The sequence below is a fragment of the Manis javanica genome, chromosome 1 (genome assembly GCF_040802235.1).
Source record: "Manis javanica isolate MJ-LG chromosome 1, MJ_LKY, whole genome shotgun sequence".
NCBI classification, from domain to species: Eukaryota; Metazoa; Chordata; class Mammalia; order Pholidota; family Manidae; genus Manis; species Manis javanica.
The window spans coordinates 106,837,858-106,861,650 of NC_133156.1; positions in this window are offsets into that span (position 1 = coordinate 106,837,858).

Genomic DNA, 23,793 nt, shown 5'->3' on the forward strand with positions numbered 1-23,793 from the left:
CAGAGAGAAATACCGAGTTTTAGTTTATTTTGAGAAGTGAAACAAATGTACAAGAAACTAACCAGGATAATAGCACAGACTCTTCAACTTTTTGCAAGGATATATATATATATTTTACATTATATCAATTGTGGGCTTTTACAGTAAATATTAAAATGGTGCATTCTAACCACATTTTCATTATAGTAATGACCTCAATCCATTAACCAATGAGTCAAGCAAGGTTGAGGATAAGCCTAATGCATTGATGTTATAGCTAATAATCAAAACGCTTTAATTGGGTAAAAAAACCAAAATCCTTTTCCCTTTTCCCACTCTTTTCTTCTTCCTTCACCAATTAGCTCCCTATCAATTTACTGGAGATGCTCAAATTCCACGAGTGGCTGTTTGAGTTCCTCTCAAATGCAGATTATCTCTCTTGGTTGCAAGCAAACACATAAATTTATCCAGAAGAAGCTGGTACTTGGGTCTAGGAGTTAGAGGTGGAAAAGAATGGGCATCAAGATGTCAGGACAGGGAAAAAGGGAGGAAAAAGATGAGCCATGCTAAAAGGGAATATAAGAATGCTTGCTCATTTCATAGCTTGCCTAAAATATTGGGTATGACAGTAAAATAATATACTATCACTCTGTTTTCAACCCTTAAAGCTACTTAAGGTAACTTTTTTAGGTAGAAAATAAGAAGTCTTAATGAGAATAGAGTTAGCTGGGAGAAACACAGCAAGAAAAGGCAGGCAGAACAAACTTAAGGTTGCAAAATTACTAAGCATAGGATGGATAAATAAAGATTTCTAGAGGAAAAACAAACAACTTTCATAATTAAATAATGCCACTGTCTCATCTAAAAGAAATATAGAAAAATTTAATAATCTGTCTTTAGTTCTAGCAGAGGACATAGAAAGCAGGAAATGTAATAGTGCTTTACTTGTGATTTAACAATTCCCTTCTGAGAAGATGCTAATGGAGAATCTTTACCATATGAAAGTTTTTAATATTCCTGTTACAAAATTGCTTCCCAGGGGCTTTACACTATCATTTCCCTCTGGGTGGCTGACATGTAAAAGAAAATATTCTGAGATATGGTAGGTAAAAGTTCATTATCACTTAATATATCAACTCACTTTGTGATATCCACATAAATGTGGTAATATAGAACTAGTGATAAGAATTTTTAAAATATGAATTCTATGCAATTTGAAATAGATGTAAAAAGTAATATGATTTGAAAGAATACTATTAATAAGTTACAGCATCTATTTTTTTTTTAGAAATCATGCCTATGAATGAGCTAGCATGACATATCCTGCTGAACACATTAAGTAATGAGTTTGTGATATTTAAAAGACTAAGTTGAGATTATCAAGATGGCAGCATGAGTAGGGTGGTGGAAATCTCCTCCCAAAACCATATATATTTTGAAAATACAACAAATACAACTATTTCTAAGAGAGTGACCAGAAGATAAAGTACATGAGCCAAGCTACATCTGCAAGAACCCAACATCTCATGGAAAAGGGTAAGATACAAAGCCGTGACCTGGCAGGATCTGAGCACTCCCCCCACCCCAGCTCACTGGCAGGAGGAAAAGAATCAGAGCGGGGAGGGAGTGGAAGTACAGGACTGCTAAATAACCAGCCCTAGTAACCTTCCCCAGGAGCACAGGCACACATTGCATGGTGCACTGAATATTAGAGGAGCGGAAAAGCAAAATCCAAGATTAAGACTGTGAACAGGTTCCCACAGTGGGCTGCCATGGGACAAAAGAAAAGCAGGTGCTTTAAAAGTCTTAAAGGGACAAGGGTTTAACAAGTGGACAAAATCATCCTGGCACACTCAGGCCAACAGGCTGGGAACTTTAAGGAACTTCAGGTGCCCTAACCCCTTGGTTGGCAATGCAGCTCTGAGGCAACTCACAGAGATAAGCAGCCTGCCATTCCTTCCCCACTGCCAGCACTGTAAGCAAACTGGATGACCGGCCATTGCTGAAGAATAGCAACCACACAGCTTAACACAGAGGCTTCTCCCTGTGAGCGGCTAACCGGCTGAGACCCAGAGGCTGCTCCCTGCATGTGGTTGACCAGCACAGACAGTGGAGTTGGGTACAGAGTCCGGGAGGCACAAAGGAGCTTTGTTCCCACAGCAGAACACATGCCCTAGGCCATCCGGAGGGACACCCCACCCACATCAGCTTAGGGAATTAACCCAGAGGCTGTTTGCTGCATGTGGTTGACCGGCACAGATAGTGGAGATGGGCGCAGAGTCTCGAAGGAATGGAAGGGCTCTGTTCTCATGGCAGTAGATGCACCACTCACCTCTGACCCCACCCCCAGTGCCCTAGGACATCCTGAGGGCAGCCCCATCCACGGCAGCTCAAGGGACTAACCCAGAGGCTGCTCCCTACGTGCAGTTAACTGGCACAGACAGCAGAGACTGGCAAGGTGACTGCCAAGTAGGAAGACACTTTGTTCTCCCAGCTGACATACACACCACTTGCCAACCACTCCCATCACCATGATAAGGCAGAAGAACCTTGTTCAGTCCAAAATCCCTCAAACACCAGAGAGAGAGGTTGGTGAGACTGAAATCACCAATATTCCTAATAAAGAATTCAAAATAAAAGTCACAAGCTTGCTGATGGAGCTACAGAGAAATATTCAAGAGCTAAGGGATGAATTCAGAAGGGAGATAACAGAAATGAAACAAACAATGGAAAGATTTAAGAGCAGACTGGATGAGGTAGAAGAGACTGTTAATGGAATAGAAATTGGAGAAAAGGAATACAGAGAAGCTGAGGCAAAGAGAGATAAAAGGATCTCCAGGAATGAAAGAATATTAAGAGAACTGTGTGACTTATCCAGATGGAACAATACTCACATTATAGGGGTACCAGAAGAAGAAGAGAGAAAAAGGGATAGAGAGTGTCTTTGAAGAAATAATTTCTGAAAACTTCCCCAAGCTGGGGAAGGAAATAGTCTCTCAGAACATGGAAGCCCACAGATCTCACAACACAAGGGACCCAAGGAGGACAACACCAAGACATGTAAAAATTAAAATGGCAAAGATCAAAGACAAAGACAGAGTATTAAAAGCAGCCAGAGAGAGAGAAAAAAGATCACTTACAAAGGAAAACCCATCAGGCTATCATCAGACTTCTCAGCAGAAACCTTACCAGTCAGAAGGGAATAGCATTATATATTCAATGCAATGAAACAGAAGGGCCTTGAGTCAAAAATACTGTATCCAGAAAGATTATCATTTAAGTTTGAAGGAGGGATTAAACAATTCCCAGATAAGCAAAATTTGAGGGAATTTACCTCCCACAAACCATCTCCACAGTGTATTTTAAAGGGACTGCTCTAGATGGAAGTATGACTAAGGCTAAATAGCTGTCATCAGAGAAAACAAAACCACAGCAAAGACAGTAGAGCAACCAAATACTAACTAAAGGCAAAATAAAATCAACTATGCACAAAAGCAGTCAAGGGAAGCACAAAGAATGCAGAATAAAGCACTTAACATACAAAGAGTGGAGGAGGAAGAAAAAGAAGGGAGAGAAATAAAGAATCATCACACTGTGTTCATAATAGCATAATAAATGAGTTAAGTTAGAAAGTAAAGAAGCTGCCATTGAACCTTTGGTAACAATGAATCCAAAGCCTGCAATGGCATTAAGTATATATCTATCGATAATCACCCTAAATGTAAATGGAATGAATGCACCAGTCAAAAGACACAGAGTAACAGAGTGGATAAAAAAGCAAGACCCATCTATATGCTGCCTACAAGAGACTCACTTCAAACCCAAAGACATACACAGACTAAAAGTTAAGGGATGGAGAAAGACATTTCATGTAAACAGTAGGGAGAAAAAAACAGGTATTGCCATACTAGTATCAGACAAAATAGACTTCAAAACAAAGAAAGTAACAAGAGATAAAGAAGGACATTACATAAATAAAGGGGTTAGTCCAATAAGATGATATAACCATTATAAATACCTATGCACCCAACACAGGAGCACCTACATATGTGAAACAAATACTAACACAATTAAAGGAGGAAATAGAGGGCAACACATTCATTTTAGGAGACTTCAACATACCACTCATTCCAAACGACAGATCAACCAGACAGAAAATAAGTAAGGACACAGAGTCACTGAACAACACATTAGAACAGATGGACCTAACAGACATCTACAGAACACTCCACCCAAAAGCAGTAGGATACACATTCTTCTCAAGTGTACATGGAACATTTTCCAGAATACATTACATACAAGGCCACAAAAAGAGCCTTGGTAAATTAAAAAAGATTGAAATTTTACCAACCAACTTCTCAGATCACAAAGGTATAAAACTAGAAATAAATTGTACAAAGAAAAGACAAATAAGCTCACAAACACGTGGAAGCTTAACAACATGCTCCTAAATAATCAATGGATCAATGATCAAATTAAAATAAAGATCAAGCAATACATGGAGACAAATGAAAACAATGGCACAACATCCCAACTTCTATGGGATGCACCAAAGGCAGTTGTAAGAGGAAAGTATATATAGTTCAGGCCTATTTAAAGAAGGCAGAACAATCCCAAATGAATAGCCCAAAATTACAATTACTGAAACTGGAGAAAGAAGAACAACTAGGCCCAAAGTCAGCAGAAGGAGGGACATAATAAAGATCAGAGAAGAAATAAATAAAATTGAGAGGAATAAAACAATAGAAAAAAATGAATGAAACCAAAAGCTGGTTCTTTGAGAAAATAAACAAAATAGATAAACCCCTAGCCAGACTTATTAAGAAAAAAAAAGAGCATCTACACACATAAATGGAATCAGAAATGAGAAAAGAAAAATCACGATGGACACCACAGAAATACATATAATTATTAGAGAATACTATGAAAATCTATATGCTAACAAACTGGATAATCTAGAAAAAATGGACAACTTTCTAAAAAAATTCAACCTTCCAAAACTGACCCAGGAAGAAACAGAAAATCTAAAAGGACCAATTTCCAGCAATGAATTGAATCAGTAATCAAAAAACTACCCAAGAACAAAACTCCCATGCCAGATAGATTTACTGCTGAGTTTTATCAGATATTTAGTGATGACCTAATACCCATATTCCTATAAGTTTCCCAAAAAAATAGAAGAGGAGGGAATACTTCCAAACTCCTTCTATGAAGCCAGCATCACCCTAATACCAAAACCAGGCAAAGACCACAAAAAAAGAAAATTACAGATCAATATCCCTGATGAACACAGATGCAAAAATACTCAACAAAATATTAGCAAACTGAATTAAAAAATACATCAAGAGGATCATACACCATGATCAAGTGGGATTCATCCCAGAGATGCACGGATGCTACAACATTTGAAAATCCATCAACATCATCCACTACATCAACGAAAAGAAGGACAAAAACCACATGATCATCTCTATAGATGCTGAGAAAGCATTTGACAAAATTCAACATCCATTCGTGATAAAAACTCTCAGCAAAATGGGTATAGAGGGCAAGTACCTCAGCATAATAAAGGCCATATATGACAAACCCACAGCCAACATTATACTTAACAGCAAGAAGCTGAAAGCTTTTCCCCTAAGACTGGGAACAAGACAAGGATGTCCACTCACCCTGATTTTATTCAGCATAGTACTGGAGGTCCTAGCCATGGCAATCAGACAACACAAAGAAACAAAAGGCATCCAGATTGGTAAGGAAGAAGCTGAACTGTCATTGTTTGCAGATGACATAATATTGTACATAAGAAACCCTACATAATCCATTCCAAAACTAGTAGAACTAATATCTGAATTCAGCAAAGTTGCAGGATACAAAATTAATAGACAGAAATCTGTTGCATTTCTATACACTAATGGTGAACTAGCAGAAAGAGAAATTAGGAAAACAATTCCATTCACAATTGCATCAAAAAGATTTAAATACCCAGGAATAAACCTAACCAAGGAAATGAAAGATGTATACTCTGAACACTTCAAGATACTCTTAAGAGAAATTAAAGAGGACACTAATAAACGAAAACTCATCCCTTGCTCTTGGGTAGGAAGAATTAATATTGTCAAAATGGCCATCCTGCCTAAAGCAATCTATGATTCAATGCAATCCCTATCAAAATACTGACATTCTTCAATGAACTGAAACAAATAGTTCTAAAATTCATATGGAACCATAAAAGACCCCAAATAGCCAAAGCAATCCTGAGAAGGAAGAATAAAGCAGGGGTGATCTGGTTTCCCAACTTCAAGCTCTACTACAAAGCCACAGTAATCAAGACAATTTGGTACTGGCACAAGAAAAGACCTATAGACCAGTGGAAGAGACTAGAGAGCCCAGATATTAACCCAAGCACATATGGTCAATTAATGTACAATAAAGGAACCATGTATATATAATGGGGGAAATGGCAGCCTCTTCAACAACTGGTGTTAGCAAAACTGGACAGCTACATGTAAGATAATGTAACTAGATTACTTTCAACTCCATACACAAAAATAAATTCCACTCATAAAAAAAAAAAAGAAATGGACCAAAGACCTGAATGTAAGTCATGAAAACCATAAAACTCTTAGAAGAAAACATACGCAAAACTCTCTTGAATATAAACGTGATCAACTTCTTTCTGCCTGGGCAAGGAAAACAAAAGCAAAAATGAACAAGTGGGACTATATGAAACTAAAAAGCTTCTGTACAGCAAAGGATACCACCAGTAGAACAAAAAGGCATCCTACAGTTTGGGAGAATATATTCATAAATGCCATATCCGATAAGGGGTTGACGTCCAAAATATATAAAGATCTCATGCACCTCAACAAACAAAAGGCAAATAATCCAATTAAGAAATGGGCAGAGGATCTGAACAGACACTTCTCCAAATAAGAAATTCAGTTGGCCAACAGGCACATGAAAAGATGCTCCACATTGCTGATCATCAGAGAAATACAAACTAAAGCCACAATAAGATATCACCTCAGACTAGTTAGGATGACCACCATCCAAAAGACAAACAACAACAAATGTTGGTGAGGTTGCAGAGAAAGGGGAATCCTCCTACACAGCTGGTAGGAATGTAAATTAGTTCAACCATTGTGGAAAGCAGTATGGAGGTTCCTCAAAAAACTTAAAATAGAAATACCATTTGACCCAGCAATTCCACTCCTAGGAATTTACCCTAAGAATGCAGGAGCCCAGTTTGAAAAAGACATATGCACCACTATGTTTATCACAGCACTATTTACAATAGCCAAGAAATGGAAGCAACCTAAGTGTCCATCAGTAGATGAATGGATAAAGAATATGTGATACATATACCCAATGGAATATTATTCAGCCATAAGAAGAAAACAAATCCTACTGTTTGCAACAACATGGATGGAGCTAGAGGATATGTTGTTCAGTGAAAAAAGCCAGCAGGGAAAAACAAGTATCAAACGATTTCACTCATCTGTGGAGTATAATATCAAAGCAAAAACTGCAAAAACAGCAGCAGACTCACAGAACCGAAGACTGGACTAACAGTTACCAAAGGGAAAGAGACTGGGGAGGATGGGTGGAAAGGGAGGGATAACCAGAAAAAGGGGCATTAGGATTAGCACACATAATGTAGGGGGGTGCATGTGGAGGGTTGTACAACACAGAGAAGATAATTAGGGATTTTATAGCATCTCACTACTCTGACGGACAGTGATTGTAATGGGGTATGTGGTGGGGAACTTGATAATGGGGGGAATCTAGTAACCACAATGTTGCTCATGTAATTGTATATTAACGATACCAAAAAAAGAAAAGCCTAAGTTGTGTGTTAAAATGCCATTCTATGATATTTTGTTCTGGAAGAGTGTTGTTCTGGATGAGTGTTGACTTTTAAACAACATTCTGTAGTAAATTCAGATTTTTGTATCTTCAACTCTATCTGAAGAAAATTTGTGAACATTAGGGCTTACTTTTGAACTCATATTCTCTTAAGGAAGTAAATTATTATTCAGAGAAGAATAAAGCTGCTACAGATATTCACATACAGGTATGAGCAGATGTTTCCATTTATCTTCTGCAAGCACCTAGGAGTGACATTGCTGAGTCTTACATTAAATAGACACTGAACTTTTCAAAAGTAGCCAAATGATTTTCAAAAGTAGCTGTACCATTTTGCATTCTCACAGTGTGCAAGGGTTCCAGTTGCTCTACAGCCTCCCATCATTTGGTGTGGAGTCCTTTCATTATATGCACTCTAGTAGGCATGTAGTGGTAACTTGTTATTTTAATTTGCAGTTCCTGAGCGACTATTAATGTTGAAAACCTTTCGTACACTTACCAGTCATGCAGATATTTTATCCAGTGAAGTGTGAAGATGTACTGGAAAATGTGTCTTCTCTTTTTAGTGGGACTTTTTAAGTGGCCTTTTTATCTTCTTTTTGAGTGTAAGAGTCCCTTATATATTCTGGATATATGTTCTTTATCAGACAGGTATATTCCAATTGTTTTCTCCAACTCTGTGGTTTGCCTTCAAAAGCCCAGCTTTTCCCACAGTATAAAAAAAGTATAAACTAAGTTCCACAGAGCCTCAGATTTCTGCAGAATAGACTGGAGCTGCTGAGGCGGGTAAGAGGCAGAGCAGTTCTGTTATCTCTCTGTCAGTTCATTTACATATTTATAATGTTGGGGTACTGCAAAAGATTCTGCTTTAGCAAAACATTTGAAATTACCACTACAATTTAGCAGGCTGTGGTAACTGTTTACTGGGTCAGCTATAATGTGACTTTCCAAACTTTGAATAAAGCACTGAAGTGAACCAAAGATCAGTTTACTGCCATGGGGATGTCAAGACCTTAGAGGACTTTTGGCATTCTCAAGTGTTGTGGTGTCCCCACAGTATTCTAAACATTTAAAAATTACCTACATCCCATAATAAATATATTTAAATTTTCAACTCAATTACTTATTTATGTATGGACTCACAGATATTTTATACTTCAGGTTATAATCTAATACTATTCATTTATTATATTCCTCAAATTGTTTCTGTTTTGGTCACTTGGGACTCTGTAAGTTGACTCCTGAGTCTCTAAACATATTTTTTTCATTAAAAAAATTGAAATCAATTTTATAATTTCACTTTAGAAATTGTTTGATTACAGGTAATGGATTTAATTAACATTTGGCTCCAAGTCTCAGCTATCATCTTGTATATTCAGGAACTCCTGCAATGCAAGGAATCACTAGCCTACAAATTATTTTCAAATGTAAAGAAACTTTTGTGATTATCAACAGTAACAATTAAATAAAAGTTACTTACATTTAGTTAACACTTACTAATTCTGATTTTGCAATACTTCCTTTTTTGGTTGTTTTCTAAGGTCCTGGTTTCTTGAAAAGTTGACAGTCTCTAGACTCTCAAAGAAAATGTGCAGGAGGAAATAATCCACCCCTTGGGCAATGCTTAAGCAGAAAAAATGTCAGAATAGCACCAGTAACTCCCTGCATTTAAATTAAGACGCGACTTTTGCTTCTGCTTGCTGCTGTCTTCTCTCTTTTCTTTTTCCCTCAAAAGTGTCAAGGCTGAACACAAGAAAGTAACAGTTGTTGTTAAGCTTAGATGCAGGGAAAAAAAGGGGAATAAGTTATAAAGAAATGAGCCCATACAGTTACCACAGGAAATAGACAAATGGGGGAGAGGAGATAAAATTAGAAATTCAGAAGAATTTACTCTGCTAGTGTTTTCCTGGTCTTGTTAGCTGAGCATGATTTTCAGAGCTAAGAGGACTTACATCCATAATAGATAGATGTGAATAGTAACTATTAGCTCTGTCCCGGTGGATACCCTGTTAGTGGATTAAAAACAAGCAGAAATCATATCAGATTAATACCTAAGAGGAACTAAACTTGGTAACATAAACGTCTCACATAGTAAATTTCAGCAGCCTAATGTAGGGAAGGCCCTTGCTTTCCTACAACTCCCAGTAGTTAAAAAAAAAATAAAGCATAGAAATGTAGATTTCTCTGTTCCATTTCAAAGGTTTGGATTCAGTTTGGGGAGGATTCCAGAAATCTGTAGCTTTAAGTCTCCCAGGGACTTTTAGTGATCAGTAAAACACTGCTATTTTCCTCTGTCTGGGATATTCTGTATAGGACTTGAATCACATGTGGGAAATGGTGAGTTTCTCGGATTTAATATAAATTGTTACTCACTGGAAGAGCATATGCTAAGAATTTGTCCTTTACTTGGATGAGTAAAAGGGTACAGGAACCAGGACCTTTAAATCGAATCTCATAGCTCACACAATATGGGCAGGACTGGGATTAAGACTCTGGTAGAATGTATTTTGTAAATGAAGTCATCAGCTTCAAAAATAGAATTGCTGGCAGGATTAAGGATAGATGTAATCATTTAGCAGAGATGTGCAAAATACTGAACATTATCATTAGCTAAGCATTTTCCTCTGTAGTAATTTAGTGCCTATCAGGAGGGGAATATCAAAATGTCCTCTCTGTTCATGTATAAGAAAGACTTAGTCTTTGATGAAACTTCATGTTGAAATTAGAAAAATCAATGTGAACAAATACCTTAGAAAGAAATGAATATGTGCATATATGCAAGAAGTACATATGTAAATACACAGACACATACATACAGATACATATATTTTAACTGTCACTAATGAAAATGGATCAAATGCAGAAGAAACATTCTTGCCCACTATCAACATTCTTGTGCAATCCTAAGCACTGTTTTTTAAATTCTAATACTGCTTTTAATTAAGAGGGAAGGGATATTACAGGAAAGTAATGGATTTCATGTACTTAGGAAAAAGAAATATTAAAATATGTCCAACTTTTACCAAAAAGTCGACAGTGCTAAAAGGACACAGAACCTACACAAAGGGGTTTCATTGGTCAACCTGCAATAATTTGAACTTTAAACAACAATAGTTTCTTTTGTGTTAATTTGAACAAGATTTACTGTGAAATTCCATGAATTCCTAATGCCATTCCAAAGAGAAGAGTTTGTATAAACAAACAAAAATACTAACAGTGCAAAAGAAAAGTGAATAGAGTATGTTTAAATTTATAATTATTTTATAACACATGCATAAAGTTTACTACTATATATATATTATATAAAGATGTTCAATTTCTTATATTTTATTGTATCTGGGAATAGACATGCTCTTGCTTCCATCTGTGCATGGTGGAAAGAATAAAGGAAGAAGGCTGAAGAAATTCATGAAATCTTGGAGGAAAATGGAATCTGAACCAAAACCAGGGAGGAATGAACATTACAAGTGATCCAATATAAAATTCAGATGGAAAGGGAATTCAACAGGTAGTTGGTAACAGTAGCCACAGACAAACCTAAGTAGAAAAGGAAATAAACATTGTTCCAAGATAATAATTAATAAGCCAATGTTCTTAATGAGGAGAACTAACTACTTAAGAGTTAATTCCTTATTGCCTAAAGTGTGAAGCTCCCATACAGTAGCATTGATAATAAAAAAATTCTCACAAGGAATATATCGGTTTGCAATAATGATAATAGATTAGATCAGTATATCATAATGACAAGACAGTGGCTTATGAAATGCTAACTAAGTGATTATTTAAAAGTACAATAAATCTGGGGGAAGACACCAGGGGACAAAATAATGACAATAATAATATTCTCACAAGAAGTGAAGACTTAATTTACTGTGTAACTCCAGGGGAAAATCCTGGGGCAAAATACCTCTGAAACCAAAATCAGCCAACGGGAGAAATAAAGTGGGAGGAACCCATTTACTGCTTACAAGCAGTCATCTACTTTTGCTGTCCTGTGTCTCTCTTGACCCAGCTGCAGAAAAAAGGGCCCCACCCAGCCTCTCCATCCACATATGCCCTGGCTCACCCTTGTAATTACCTATTGATTTGGAGATGGACTACTTACCTCCACCCCTCGGAAACACCTATTGATATGCAGATGCACTAAGGCTAGATGAGAGATTCTGGAAATACTGCAATTTTACCCACAGCCCACTCCTCCATAAATCTCACCTCACAATCTACTTGTTCCCTATCTTCCTCAATGGTCCCTGTGCAAGAAAACTGGAGCATTGTAACTAGACTAATAATGTACAATACCAGCAGAAATAAAATCAAGATAATCCTCAAACTGGAGGATTCAGCTAAATTCAAAGTCCTGTGCAGATTAAGCCCATAGTTTGACCATTCCACAGGTGAGCAATAGCAGAACAGGTAAGGAGTTCAAAGCAGTCATCACGTGGCAACTGCAACTAGGGGGCAGGTCCAGGCCATAGGGACTATAGAGGAAAATAACCTTAAGGGTGATAAGATACATATTTTAATGACACCAGCATAGGCAAATCTTGTCCATCAAGGTAGGATACATGCAAGAGAGTTCTCCTGTGATAGGACAGTGGCAGGAGTGGAATCTCGTCCTGGTCTAGTATACCAGACTTTCATCCCCTCCCTGTGGGAGTTACAGATGGGTCAATATATAGGGCTATGGGAGGTACGTGCACTAGTCATAAAGATAAAACAAAACTTCCCCATAAGATGCTCTTACCTCCCAGATATTTTGGGTATACTACTGTGATCTTTGGAGGCTATTCTGCTGTTACTCCAGGAATACAGAGGAGACCAGCTTTTAGGCCTTTTCCCCAAGGTTCCAGAAGGCCAGCCATCACTGGTTCATGTGTTGAGATGTCCGGGGCCATGTCCACTCAACAGTCTCAGGGTTTAATGCAGTTGGGGCTGGCAGCAGCATGTTGCTCTGCTGGCCATATCCTGGCTTCAATAACTCCTCTTTGGTTTGCACATACAGCTGTATAGGAGAGGAAGCAATGTGTGTTAGCATATCCACAGGGCTCAAGGCTCCTTTTGGGGGCTTCTCATTCAAATGCTATAGTGCTGTCCATAAACGAACTGACTAGCCCTGCAGAATATTGGTGTCCGACTTCAGGCCGAATTTCAACAAACCATTGTACTTCTCTATCATGCCTTCCCTGGTAAGGTTATATGGTACATGAAACTTCCACTTTATTCCTAATTGCTGCACCCATTCTTGTAATGCATGCCCAGTAATGTGGGTGCCTTGATCACTCTCAATCACCTCTGGCGGGCCATAGGTTGTAAAGAGACTCTCCAGGCCCCTTTTGGTGGTTTGCTAATCTGCATGCAGGTAAAGCAACCAACAGGCCAGTAGCTGTGTCCACACAAGTCATGGCATACTGATATCCTTCTGATACGGGCAGTGGCCCAAATAGTCTACATGCCGCCTGATAAGGAGTATCAGCCCCTTTACTATTATCCCATGTTGCTATGGGACTCAGTCTAAGTCCCTCTTAGGGCACACAAGGCACTTCTTCTGGGCTTTGCTGACTTCTTCAAAGGTCAATGGCAAGGTATAGCCCACATTATCTTTTGACCTGCAAGTAACAAATGCTGATATAACCACTGGGCTACATCAGAGGCAGGCTTTCCTTCTAGCCAATGCACCTAAGCCAATGTGTCTGCTTCATCATTCCCTGGGGATGCCAAAGGCAAATGGGCAGTCACATGATATATGGTAATTGTCTTAGTCTGACCAGAGGCCCATAGGTCTTGCCACAACTCTTGTCTGCAAAGGGGCCAGTCACCAACCACCCAGTTGGCATGGTAACATGTCTGTAGCCACAGGGTCAAGCCTCAATAGACAGCCCAGCTGTCAGTGCAGACAACTATAGGGGAGAGCTCCTAGGTGATCACGAGCCATACTGCCTGCAACTCAACCACTGGCTGCTCTTCCCGTCTCCATCCTTCATCCATATTGTCTCAGTCTTAGTGTGGCAACACACAGCCCTCCACTTCAGGGACTGCCCATGACTGGAATTGCTTATATACCAAGCATCTTCAGGTATATGGGCTTTTCCCTCCTGATAAGGACTCTTGGCAACTAATGGCTAAAAAGCAAGGTCTTTCTGCTTTCCACTGGTATATGTCACTGGCCCCAACAAGCATTGGAGCTCTCCACGTAAGGGGCTATTGGAGAGGGTGCTATGCTGCTGTAAGTATGTGCACCATTTGGCCAGTGTAGGCATCTGTGCCATGCTACTCCATGGCCTTTGTGTCCAGTCTCACACCCACCCTGCGTTGGGATTGTGGTTATTACCTTGGTTGGAGCTGTTCCGGTGATGGGCTCTGTAGCCAGCAAGGCATGGTACACAGCAGCCAGTTGCTTCTCTGTCAAGGTGTACTGGACCTCTGCTCCTTTTCCATAGCTGTGACCAGAATCCAATAGATTGGTGCATCCGTTCAAGCTGCTGTCAAAGGCCCCATCCATAACCACCTTCAGTTACATGAACTTCTAGCTCACAGGGCCTTGATGAGTCCATTACACTCAAGGTCTGTACCTCTTTGACTGCTTATTTAGCAGCAGTAAAAGCAGCTGCACGTTTCATTCCAGTCCCACCTGATGCCCTTTTGTACCAACCAGTATAAGGGCTTCAGAATTTGTGCCAGGTGTGGGATAAACACTCTCCAGAAGCCCAAAAGACCCCAAAACTCTTGTTTCTCTGTGTAATCCTATTACAACCATAAACAAAACACAACTGTGGGTGTTCTTTTCCATGAGGTGTTCCCCTCAGACATTAAACAATTGATCACTGCTCTCCAAAGAAATAACACTCCATATCACAATGTAATGTCTTAGTGCTCCAGAGATATCTTTAAGGTTATCAACCATGTGAGATAGAAAATGAAATACCATAGTCCATTAAATGGTGTAATATGTTTCTGGGGTATGTGTCTTGTAATAGTGTAAACTCTCCATGTCTTTATTAACAGAAAAACCATTTATGAGCTTCATTCTATAGAGTGATCCACAACTAATGTATGGCTGTGTCCCTGGGTTTCACTGCTTTTGTTGGTGTTAAGAGGTGACAGTGGAAAAGTATGGACTGGAGCTGGAAGAAAATCTTCACTATATACCCTCTTGTATCTCTTGAATTTTGATCCATGTAAATATACAATAGTCACATTAAAAAAAATTCATCTACTAAGTTACACTTTTTGATTAACAATGTCTTACCATTCTTGCTGTGCTAGGATGTGTTAGGAAAGTGTTAGCTACTATTGTGAAGTGTATGCAAGGCACTTCTGCTGACTGGCCTTGTGGAATTCTAGTGAGGAAATCACCTAAAATTCCAGGCAGAGGAAACAACTAGGAAAAGTTCTGAAGAACCCTGTTCTTGGGAATGTGAAATCATCTGATAAATGAGATTATGGTGCAATTCTTCCTACTTCTTAAATATGTCTATTAAGAGTCAATGGCATACAAATTGCCCCCAAAACATCTAGTAGTTATAGGATGCCTTTATAACTGTGAAAATAATTGAAGGGTAACAATTTTGCTCTATGCTCTTAAGTCCTGGCATCTCCTGATTTCTCAGCCTAAATTTTCATTCAAGTGACACTAATTAACATTTAAAATATGCCCTAAAGAATGCTGAATGGCTGTGGACTACTGGTGTGCAGTACCTTTAAAAATTAAATATTGTACAGAGGAAATAGAATGTAAAAGCAAAAGCATAAAATATATTTGGCTGTTAAACTTTCATTCATTTTTACATTAATCTTTTGAAGATTAACAAATGCAATTATTATTTTTAATTAAAAACAGAACTCCTTCATAAATTAAATTGAAAACTCACACTTCTTTCCTTGGCTATGTATCTATTTCTGTTCTCCAATTCAGTTTCCCAGTTGTCACTGTTCTCTAATCTTTAGCCACTTAATCTCCTTTTGAAACACATGCATCTTATATTTATATCCAAACATGCATAATAAAGCATATTTGAACAAGCTGAATAGTTGCTTGTTAGAGTTAGCTTTGTCACATTTCATTGTCAGAAATGGTTGGGTTGGAAAAAATACAACTTAGATTCTACTTAAATCTTTAGGAGTGGGAGTAAAGCAGATATGGTGACCTAAAAATATTAAAAGGAAGGTATAAATGAATAGAATAAGTGGGTATCTAAGAATAGACTGGGAATGCAGGAGACTATTATTTTTCTAAGATGATTAATACTAGTCTCCTCTGTTTTAGAGGTTCACTCCTGAACCTACATCTCTCCTAATTACTCAAATTTTCTCTCATTTATTTCTAGTACATATTGAAAAGATGTACTGGAAAAATTTCCTATTTCCCAAGAGTACACATGACTATCTAAGTATGTAGGTAATGAGGAAGAGAATGAGAATAAGTATGTGTGCATCCTCCATATTGTTCTTTGTTGATGGAGACACAGGGATTGTGGGGAAAGAGTGTGTTAAGGGCAAGAGATTCTTAAGTCAGGACATGCAGTTCTGTTATTTCTTGACTCCACGATCATTTTTCTATATTCTCCTCTGTATCATTGGGAAGGGAACCTGCACACTCTATTTCTCAAACTCCCAACTCTCTTTTCAGTTGTTTTTTTTTTTTTAGTAGATTGGAAGGTGGAATGAAGTAAGAAGCTCTTAGTCCTGCCTTCTGGTAGTTCCTTCTGCAGTGACAGCAGCACTAACAGTGGCTGATGGGTATCACTTCCCAGGTTCTTGCTCACAGCTTGATTCCCCCAGCAGCCGTCTCAGGGACGTGGTAATTGTGTGCTCTAGGCTGTTCATTGCACTTTTAGACTCTTGCTGTGGAGAGGGAATGAGTTCCTGCAGTCAATAACCTTTTGAGTAAAATTACCTACTCCTTTTTGTTCCCACAGTTCTGCAACACCTTTGCAACCAATTCCTTTATTAAATTCTATCTGAAATGCCTACATATACTTGCATATACATTTTCCACAAAATACTGAGAAAAAATGTGCATATATATTTGATCATCTTCGCACCTCTCCTTCTTGAGTCTCTATCCCTCCTTTACCATTTCCCAAACACTGAAACTCCCTCTGACCTCTGATTGCCCAGAACTTATCATGATGCTTCTCATTTTTTCACAAAGCCCATAGTAACCATACTAAGATTTTCTCTCTCGAGATGTATTTATCTTATATCTAATATTTCCAGAGACTTTAAAGGTAATGAAATCTTGTAGTGTCCTCCAATCTTAGCTCACCATTACTTTATTTCTGAAGATGTACTTTACCCTCTCAGGCAGAATTAGACTTCCTTGTCTCTGCTCAATAGCTATGAATCCGCACTTTTACTAAAGATAGAATTTATTACATTGTACTAAAACTGTTGGTTTATTTATGACTTTCACAATAGTCTATGATTTTTCTGAGATAATCTCTGTGTCCCTACAGTCTAGAATGGTCCCTAGCATATGGACACTTTTTTTGCTTAATAAAGCAATGCATTTTGTACCTAGAGTAATACTGGATTCCAAAGGTTTCAGGCTAACAAAGCATCATGTCATGGCCAAAATTAGAGTGGATATCAGTTTTTACGGACATTGTCTCTTTAGGTACTACTTCTACATCAATCATGAGTATTTCTCAAGGTACTCAGTAATGCTCCAGGAAGGGCAGCCCACAAAATGGAGCATCCAAGGAAAGGCAGCAAAGACATACAAGAAGCTGATGACTTTCAAGCAGAAATGTAGACTCAACTGTGTATAGCTTAATACCCTCTGTTTTAGAACTCCTTTAAAAATATGTGACAAACTTTCAGAAAATGAGGTCTCACTGTAACAATGGAATCATACCAAACACTTGACTTAACAGTAGTATCAAGAGAAACCTTACAAACAACACACACACACACCTTACACACACACCTTACACACACACACACACACATACAATTTTTCATTGACACATATTCAAATTAGGGATTTAGCTAGTTCTTTCTAGTGCACTGGAGTCCAGCTGAGATGCTTAGAGCTGGGGGAAGAGCACAGACCTCATCCATCTCTAGCCCAACCTCCCTCAACCTTGCTTTTGGTTCAGCATTCTTGGCTATGATATTTCTGCAAAGGAATTTGGACAAGAACTGCCTCACTGTTCACATGAGGGGTAACTATTTTGAATAAAAAGAAAAGTTGAAATGATGCAGGCAATTGTTTTTGAGTTTTTTTGAAAATACATAAAGTCATTTGTGGTCATGCTGATCATAAATTCTCATTGTTAGTTACAAGTTCATAATTATTGAAAATTTCAAAAGGAATTCTTATATAATAAATGAAGGTTATTTTAGTAAGCAAAATATTTCAAAGCACAAAGTCTTCAAAGAACATCATAAAAAGTAGTCCTTAAAGCGAAAAGTCCAATAATACATAGGTAATGTAATTGAGACAGGTAATACAGCAAATTAATATTTGATATACATCTCAAGGGTTGAATAACCTCAATGTTTGAGGCATTTTTACATATTTTCTTATTAAATATTATTACTTTCCTTCAGCTGTCGATTTTCTGGCTCACTGAGGATAAAAAAATTTTGTAATATTTTGCACATAGCTAATAACTCTTTAGAATTTTGATACAAATATAGGTCTGCTATATGTTTTAGTACTTATTTTCCCCCCTCTATTACAGTGCCTAGAAATATTAAAGTTTATGTGAGACCTGTGTGGAAAGTTAATCTCTATTAACTTTTTTCAACCAATATTTTCATGTTTCTTTCTAATTATTTTTAATAGCAGTTTATAGTCCCATTAAAGCAATTTGAGATTTTGCTCCTTCTTTAAACAAGCCAGCACAAATGATAATGTTCCATAATAATGGGCCTCTTTTATAGAAAGGCAGTCATTAATTCTTGTTTTCTTTCTAGTTAAATTCATTTTCCATAATTAGTACATTAGTAATCCAGTGTAAGTAGCCCACCCTGACTGCTTGCGTAAGTCAAGTTTAACATATTCTATTACAAGCTTCAATATCACCATGTTTCTTTCCTTCATAGCATTTATTTACATTTTTAATTATGAATTTGTTTGTGTGTTTGGGGGGGTTTCATTTAGACTGTAGGCATTTTATGTTTTCATTCATTAATGAGTCCTCAGTCTCTATCACAATGCCCAAACAGCTAACAGGCCCTCAGTATTTGTTGGATGCGTGAATGGCTAGATGGATGGATGGATGGATGGAGGGAGAGAGGAAGGGAATCAGCAAACCAATAGGTCATTTTGGACTTCTGGTATTAAAGAAGGCTTCATAAGTGATCTGGTATTTAATCTGAGTTTTACAAAAGGGGCAAGAGTAAGATCTCAATTCACATGTTAAAAACATACAACCTTTATTACAGCTTTTTTTTCTATTAAGTGCAGTCAAGGAGATGCATTCTAAATTAAGCCTCACAGCTTTCTTTTTCAACACATGTGCATGAGGAAAGAATTGTTATATTAAGCAATGCAGCTAATTTAAAGAGGAAATGAAAATCGTTCTTAAATTAAGGGGTTCCACTTCCCCTCTTGTTTCCTTTAATACTATATCCCTGAACTATAAAATGCTTCATTAGAAAGGACTTTTACTGAGATGTAAAATTAAGTCCTAATTACCCTTTCTACAGCCCTGCATGATGCATTAGAAAAAGCAGAAACAAGCAACTACATCTTGATTTAGAGGCTAACGGACACATTTTGTTTGATTATTATTGTCCTGCGGTGTGTCTAAAAAGGCAATACGATTTGGGCACCTGTTCTGCTTGCTCAACATACAACACTCTTACCACCCACTGCCTTTTCAGCAGGCCTAATTCATAACTATATGTCCCCTGCTTTGCCCTTGTAGATGTGTAAGTTTTAAGTTTTTGTCAGAACTTCTCTTTTGATTACCACAGAGGGGATTATGTACTTTTATCAAGCCTTCCTTTATTTGTGTATCTCTTCATTCCTCCTTTTTCTAAATTTTCCTCTCCCGAACTTTTACTCCAAGATTTAATAAGTTGATCTAGTAAATTAGAAAGTAATTATTGCTTTGATCTTGCTTTTTCAATTTTTTATTTTAAACGGAGACTCTCCCTTAAATGTAATGTCATATTTTTCTTTGGTTAGATACTTCACTATATTCTGCTTGATCTTCTCCTGAAACAAAGAAACTGAAAATAGCTTCTAGGCCCTTGGCATGCCAGCCCAGAGAGGATATTTACTTTGTCATTAGATGTTCCTTCAAATGTGCTCTCCAGCCTCCTCATTGCAATGCAGCTGTCACACACATTTCCCACTTCCTCTCCCTTCCCCTCATCCAGAGCGTTCCTCTTCTTTTGGTCATGTTTTTCTCTTATCAGATAATTGAGTTAAAAGTGTGTATAGTCTAGACAAATTCTGCCAGATGGGACAAGATGACAAAAGAGTACATTTTAAGAAATAATGACCAGAAGAGGACATGTTGTACACCACTCCACTACTGATTGATTGCCTTCATTACATATCTCCAGCCACATAAGATCCACATGCATTAAGAAATCTGTGTACTCTGCTCTCTTAGGACTATCTTTGCTTAACATTTGGGGAAATCAGCACCATTTCTAAATGTAGAAAAGACAATGCCCAGCTAAAATAGAATAGAGAAAAGCAAAGGTCTTAGAAATGATACTCAAGAGGATGATAGGAGGAAGACTTGGATAAAACAAAAAAAGTTATAAACAATAACTTTATATTTTCAGTCTAAAAGAAAGGCAGCAAGCCCTAAGTTCTGGTTCTGGTTAGTCATTAATTCACTGTGTAATCTTAGGGAAGTCATATAACTTTGTGGGGCTCACTGTTCTCATTTTCAAAATGAGGAAGTCAGCTTGTATGATTTCTAGGTAATTTTTCTAGATTTGAAATTCCATGATGCTAATAAGAGAAGATACTGTCTACTAATAATACTATGATAAAATAACTTGAGCAAGTATCTGGCATCAGAATGACTGGGTTCAAATAATTTTGAACCTATTTTTTTACTTGACACTAGGGCTATTGGACATGGACTCTATTTTTTTTTAATTGACACTAAGATTGTTGGTCAAATTTTAACATCCCTCAGTTAACTTCCCTAAGTCTTATTCCTTTCATCTGTAAAATGGGTTAAATAACAACAGTATCTATGTGACAGGGTTGTTAGTGAATCAATAGAGATAATTCACATAAAGCCTTGTTATGGTGCTTGGTACTTAGAAGACACTCCAATACTACAAATTTGATACAGACTATAGTCTCCTCAGAAACAGCTAAGAAGAAAAACAAAATGTACATTTGTATATATTTGCTTGATGCATTTCAGATCTCCTTATTTGATATATTAAAAATCCTATGTTAATAGGTAAAACGTAGCTAATTATACTACTCCTCATAAATTCTGAGTACCACAATTAATATGTCAGTCTAGCAATAGTGTAGAGCTGGGGAAGTGAGCCTGAGGCAACAGCTAAACTCTGCCATTCATTGAACTTCACCCTTGTACTTCTGACAGCTTCTGGGCTTCTGGAGAGTTCACCGCAAACCCAGCTAGCCATTGTCTCTGTGACTTACAAAAATTTAGAATACAAATAGTAATCAATGATCCAACTTTTATAATTTGCAATATGAACTATTCACTAAAGCCTATCTATCCTTAAAAAGGGAAAGCACTCTAGTACCATACCATAGAGCTTTGGTTTCCATGGCAACAGCATAGGTCAACAGCAGCATTTACACCTTCCCCAGCCTTGATTGCATCTGGCAATTTACCATCTTCTGTGCTTCCTTTTGTTTGAGCCTCTCTCATTTGCTTAATTCCTGTCTCTGCTGGGAGAACAGCAAAATGCAAAACTACAGGAGCTGAATTTAAATTAAATGCTATGGGAGCCTTAATAAACCACTGACGAGCATTGCTTATTTTATAACTTGTAGACATGTGCTTCTTCAAATCAAGTCCTGTATCATGAATCTCAGAATCTTGCTTCCCATATTCTGCTGCAGCTTGGAAACTCTTTACTTGCAATGTCTTATGGTTTTTGCAAAAATAAAAGTCACTTCTGCCTCCCATATTCTGATATCATGGGTACTGGCTTTGTTAGGTTAAAGTCCATACTCCTCAACTTGTCATAGAAGGCCCTGTATCATTTGACCTTTGCTTACAGGTACACCTTCCTCTTGCTCTTCTCCATTTAAGAGATATTTATCTTCTTTCAGGTTCTTGAACACACTCTATACCCTGCTACACACATGCTGTCACCTCTTTTTGGAACATCAGTCCTTCAGCCTCTTTACCTGACTGTCTCCTAACTGTCCTTTAGGTCTTGGTTTAGGTATCACTATCTGTAGGGTTTTCTTAGTCCCAGGCCTGGTTAGTCTTCCACTATACCATGTGCTTCCTATCGTACTATTATCTTGATACATTTTGGTAGCCTGTGTAAGTATTGGAACTGCTTTATATGATGTCAACCTACAGAATACAGACACAGGGCCTGTTTCTACACCCTCCATCTACCAACTCCATTGCTAAATTTCCAGTGCTCTGCTCTCCTGGTGCTTCATAAATCACAGGCCCTTGGTACTCATTACATGACTGAAATAACTTTACCCTCCTATGTCATTAAAGTCACTTGTTACAAATTTCATGTCCTTGATGCTCTACAACTTCCTGTCTACCCAAATGTAAACATCTACCAGAAGATGCTTTTATTCAAGATATATTTGTAATCCTCCTGTTTTTCACAGGGATATCAGTAGATACAAATTTATTCAAAGTGGAATTTTAAAACCCCTGGTCTTTTTTTTCCATTATCTGGTCTATGAAACATGGATTATTTTAGGTCCAGCTCAATGCGGTTATCCTAAGAAATCTTGAAAATAAGTAACAAGCATAAGTATTGAAGTAAATTAAATAAGCGGTCCTTCTGACATACACCTGTAGTTACCAGACAAGTCCATTAGCCTGATGCCAGCAGGCTCTGGACCCCTTCTTGCTGCTATACATACAGTGTTGTTTCAGAGCTCCTTACTCAGAAGTCAGGGGAAGAGCAGGAAAGACACAATGTTTTCCAACTGTAATACCATCTGACTTTAGTAACTGAGGATCACAGGAGCAAACTCTGTTTATTTGAGCCAGGCATTGATGCCAAAGAAACAGCTATTCAGTAAGTAGTGTACTGATACAATATTTTGAGGCTGATGTTTTTGACACTGGGACATTCTGAACTGTCAACTGTAGAAATTATAAGCAAGCAACCTGAGAAATGGATATCCTCCTTTCATCTGTGGGCCTTCCCCTATCCCAGCACTAATTCCATATCCATTTCTATTTGAGTGACACCCAAATCTTTTTTTTTTTGGTATCATTAATATATAATTACACGAGCAACACTGTGGTTACTAGACTCCCCCCATTATCAAGTCCCTACCACATACCCCATTACAGTCATTGTCCATCAGCGTAGTAAGATGCTGTAGAGTCACTACTTGCCTTCTCTGTGCTATACTGCCTTCTCCGTGCCCCCCCTACATTATGTGTACTAACTGTAATGCCATTTATTCCTCTTCTCCCTCCCTCCCCACCAACCCTCCCCAGTCCCTTTCCCTTTGACAACTGTCAGTCCATTCTTGGGTTCTGTGACACCCAAATCTTAACCCTTATCCATTAGTCTGGATCATGATGAATTTCAGATGTTTGAAGAATACCACATAAAACAAGCATTAGATGGTGAGCTACATGGGTCGAATGCTTCAGACAGACACTGAGGCTGGGAAGTTCATATATAAAACATCTAGATTATCTAGAAAAAGAGGGTCAAGAAAAGATGCTGGCAGCCAAGGAAAGAATTGTGGAGAACCATTATATTCAATGGATGTACAAGAGAAAAAGATATCTTTCTTTGCAGGAAATCCCTAGATTTCCT